Below are 5,160 nucleotides of genomic sequence, written 5' to 3'. Positions count from 1 at the left end.
CAGATATATCTTTTGAATAAAAGCAATATATGGATCCAAAACTCAATCTGCTTTCCTTTTTCTCTTGAAAACTCATTTTGGACACAAAACTGTATCATTTTTTGTATGATTTTCTTTTCTTTTCTATTTTATATAGAAATCTTAGGTAGATTGGGTGTTTTATTTCATGTCCTAAATGTTTAGGTATCTAACTTAGAATTCCTTGTCAGAGAATTGCATGCCACTTATTTTTTTTAGAAACAATCAACCCTCAACAAGATATGCAAGTCACTCTGATTGAGACATTGCTTGCTTTGTGATTATCCTTTCATATTTATCTTCTCTCTTAGGATTTTGATTGTAGCGCTATTATTTTGTGTTTGGTTTTCAAAACCCTATCCCTGTCCTACTTTTTGGATCTATGGATCCCCCACTAGTACCAGGAGCCATCAGCTCGGGTATATCGGTGGTGGACCAAAAAGATGGGTAACCTGCTCGCAGTACTAGAAATCTTAGTTCAAGTATATTGTGAAAGTTTCAGGATGGAGAAAGCCCATCCTATTAGATCTCAGTTGAAGTGACCGCACTAATTCGTGGAGCTTTTGAGGGGATCTACAAACCCTGTTTTTGAAATCTTGATGTGTATTGTTTGATTGATTTGGACTCTTATTTATTCTTAAATCCTAAGCCTTGGTTTTACAAAAAGATCCTATGAATCTGAACATAAACCTGAATACTGAGATAGACCAGGGTTCCCAAAACCTTAACCACCTAAGTATGCGACCCTAAATCCATCAAGAAATCCATGAAAGCTACTTACAGGATCTCAGAAACTGTCATCCTCGATTGAAGAAGATGCATTTCAAGGACTGGGGGGGGGCGTTCTGTCTGGATCCCTCAGTCATCTCAAGAGTGAGGAATTTAATCAGCTAGTCACACAAGAAACATATCTTGAAGATAAAGAGGAAGAAGATGAGATCCAATATGTAGAAACAGACAAAGGTTAAGGAATAGCATATGAACTCCTAGATAGATTCACTTTGGAAGAGAAAAAAATTTAAATGCTACCTTGAAAACCTTGATGTAGTAGATACAATAGAAGTTCCAAGAGAATGATGCTCAATTGAGATGATTCAAGCAGAATCAAAAATAGAAAGTTCAAAGTGGTCTGTTCCAGAATGTTCAACCCAAGAAAGTTGTGTCTATCAGACTTTCAGAAGTCGTCGTCGGGATACTGAATCCTTAACCCAATAAGTATGAAGAGGAGGTCTAAATTTTAGAAGAGGAGCTGAGAAATATGACCCAAAAAATAAGGAATATGAAAGGAGAAAGAAGGCCCTATGAAATTCAAGACTTTGTGGTGGGCCAAGATAACAAGCCTCTAGTGATTGCTCTCCGAAAGTTTGTAAAGTTTAATGGGACAGGAAATCCAGAAACTCATGTTTCTCTATTCCTAGATACCTCTTCTGGTTGTCTCAATAATGATTGGGCCTTGATTCGATGGTTCCCAAGAAGTCTTGAAGGAGAGGCCTTTTCCTGGTTTTTAACTCTAGATATTCATCAAATTAGAGAATTTCAACCCCTCATGAACTTGTTCATTGAGTAATTTTTGGTACAGCATAGATGCTCTGCCAATGATCAGTTAGCTCTACGATCTTAGGCAGGAGAAAGATGAAGAGGCTCAAAATTTCATCACCAGGTGGAGATCAGTATACTATCGCATGAACGATCCAATCAAGGAGTTTCATGCTATCACCCTCATCGTGAACAACTTCAATCAACCCTATAAGGGCCTCTTAGCCACTCAAAGGTGTGAGACCTTCATGGATTTGATCGATGTTGCCACTTGGATAGAGTCAAATCTCAAATGAGAAATGTATGATAAGATTCTGGTCAATACTGGGTTTGAAAATAATAGATCCAAAAGGGATGAGTCACCTAGAGGACTGATTAGTGTGGCTACTTTCTGAAAAAAAAGAAAAAGTTAAAGTCTCTCAAGCAAAATCAGGGTCAAGCTCAAAATCGTAGATGGCTTAATGACAGAGGGTTCATCGAAATCCAACTGACTCAATCTCAAGTCTTGGATATTTTGTTGCAACATGATGATTTTGAATTGCCTAAAATGTCAAACCCTCCACAGATGAAAGGAAGAGACCCAATAAAGTTCTATAGATATCATCAGAACCTAGATTATGATACTGAAGAGTGTATTCCTCTTAAGCACATAATCGAGGACCACATTGACAAAGGTGAACTAATTTTGAAAAATGAAGAAGCTCGAAGGAACCAAATTGCGTTCAAGATAAAGAAATCTATATGATTCACAAAGTTGAACCAATTTTGAAAAACTTTGTCATAATTCTCAAAGTTTACGTCAACTTAGCTGATGAGAAATGAGCATCACAATTTTCAGAACCACCACAATTTGCTTGCACTCAGGTCCATGAATGTGAGATTCAAGTCCAGAATGCTTCTAGTCCAGTTCCAGAAAAGGCAATTGTGCCTCAGTCATCCATTGAGGTCATCATTATAAAGGAAAATAAGGAAGATCTCGCCAAAGAATCAAAAGATGAAAGTCTTGTTATTGCTTTAAAAGAAGAAAGCCTTGTGAAAGCTCTAGAATAAAAAAGTCCTATGATTCCAAAAGAAGGATCTCATATCGTGCTAGAATTATCCATTGGTTCTCCTACCTTAAAAGAAGAAGATGTGTTTGAAATTCTCATTAAAGATGGAGACCTTGAATTTGTTGATGCGATGAAAGATTTTGACTCATCCAGCTTAGTAGATGCAGACAATCAGGCTCAAATAAAATGTTCAGATTATGTCATGAAGATTTCTTACAAAGTTGAAATTTCTCATGTCTCCATTATGAAAGAAGAAAGATCTACTGATGAGATTTCTCAGAAAATTGAAATTCCTCATATCTCTCTTGAGGAAAAGGAAAATTCTACTGATGAAATTTCTCAGAAAGTTAAAATTTCTCATGTCTCTATTGAGGAAGAAGAAAGCTTTGTTGACGAGACTCCATAGGATAGCTCAAAATTTGTCAAAGGAAGATACAACTTCATAATTCTCATTCTCATGTTGTTCATCAACCTTCTAATCCCAGCATGGATGAGAGTCACCTGCAGTCTATTGTCAGGGCAAATCTAAAGCACATCCCATTCTCTATTGTATGTGACAGTCACAAGAGGTAAAACTGCATCATATGGATCAGGTTTGCTCTCAACCTCTTATGGTCCAAAGTCATGTGTCAACCATTCCCACATCTTTTGGTAATATAAATAAGGCGTCTAATTGCCTTTTGTAAATAGTTATTTTAAAAATCTAAAAAAATAAAAAAAAAATCCAAAAAAATTAAAAATTTTGAAAATTTCAAAAAAAAATGGAAAAACAAAAATTCAAAAAAATTGAAAATTCTTGAAAATCCAAAAAATAAAAAAAATCAAAATTTTTAAAAGAATTGACTCTTTCATTGCCAAAGTTTTTGTTATTTGAATGGATTTTGCCAAAGAAGTCATTGCATTTACGAGAAATTCTTAGGCACTTCATCACACTCCTTGCATCATTAGTAGTAATAAATTTCTTTTTCATTATTGTGAAGAGAAAACTTGAATGTCAAGCCCTTTATGAGAAGGCAATATAAAATGATTGAACTTGCAGTGAAATAGAAGGCTAACTCTCTTTATAAAGCTTGAAAATAGCAAAGGGTGAATTATATAGGGGCATGTTGAGTCTCATGGTTTAAGACCATAATGATTCATTTAGAGAAAAACTCTTCAAGCTAAGAGATGTCAAGACTGCCATCCATTTTATCTTTGCTCTTTATACCCTTCTTTGGTCGGTCATGTTGACTTATCCATCTTATGCTATGGTAGCTTGTGCTCCTAAGTCTTGTTTTCAATATCCTTGAAAAGAACTAAGTTAGTTCTATCATTATACAAAGCAAAACCTACTCATTTAGGCCTTATCTTGGGTTTTTCTTTTTATGAAGATGAGCTTAAAAAAAGTGCATTAAGAAAACAAATAGGCATTATTAAAAAAAAATGTGCGAGAAAGCTCCAAAAATTTTTAGTGCTTCCTCTGCAATCGAAGATGTGAAGAGATGCCCAAAATTCCTTTCACACTTTTTTTCTTTGAGTCTTACATTAAAAAAATGTCATGTGATATTCACTGGTACTCTTTTTGAGCCTCATGATACCCAAAGTTAAAAAAATAAAAAAAAATAGTCATTATCATTTCATCCCTTGCCAACATCATTACCATTCACTTCATTCAATAATTCATGTCCTATTTGTTTCCTTCAAAGTCTTTGGAAAATGATTGGCCGCTTGAAAATATTCAATATGGATCAATTTAATGCAAACCTTGGAGTGAGGAGATTAAAGTGCATCGGATGGAAAAGTCCCAGGCTTTTATGTGGTTGGAGCTCTTATTTTTAGGCCATCGTGGCTAAGGAGTCTTAATCATTTGGAAGTTTCTAGAGTTACAATTTTTATGAGATTAGACTAACATCTATTAAAGCATGAGCTTATGCATGCACTTCTATGATTAATTGCTTCGGAATTTAAAAGTCAAACAGAAGATTTATTCTAGTGAAAAAGAGTGAGCTTGTCTATTTTATGATAACTTCAATTAGGGGCAAAAAATTGGAAAGTGAAGTCAAATAAATATTGATAAAGAATCAAATTCCTCTTGAGTAATGCAAGTTGCACACACTCACTTATGCACTCACTCTTCTAATGTCTACAACACTTTTTATGGCAAGTATCCAGTCAGATGAAACATTTTATTTTCAAAAGTTTTAAAATGTTTAGCAAAGGGCAGCTCCTTTCTTTTCTTTTGAAAAAAAATAGAGAATCATTCTTAAACTTACGTCATCATGCACATTGCATTTCATAAATCTTACCATGGCACTTAGCCTTATCTCATGCACCATTGTCATTCATAAATGTAGTCTTTGTTTTGTTATTTGTTTGTCATGAAGTTCTTTAACATCATGATTTGATTGTCTCATCAATATAATTTATATAGCATTCATTCATTCATGTCATCTCATTTGACCCACAAAGGTCTATAAGTTGGTCCTATGATAAGTTTTTTTGACAAAAATGTTTTTGCAATCTTTAATAATTTTATCCAAATTGGGGTTTTCACAATGCACAGATCATTGTCATAGCT

Source organism: Nuphar pumila, chromosome 1 (assembly GCF_984573655.1).
Source record: "Nuphar pumila chromosome 1, dmNupPumi1.hap1.1, whole genome shotgun sequence".
NCBI lineage: Eukaryota > Viridiplantae > Streptophyta > Magnoliopsida > Nymphaeales > Nymphaeaceae > Nuphar > Nuphar pumila.
The sequence above is the reverse complement of the archived record's forward strand: the minus strand, read 5'-3'. Positions refer to the sequence as shown.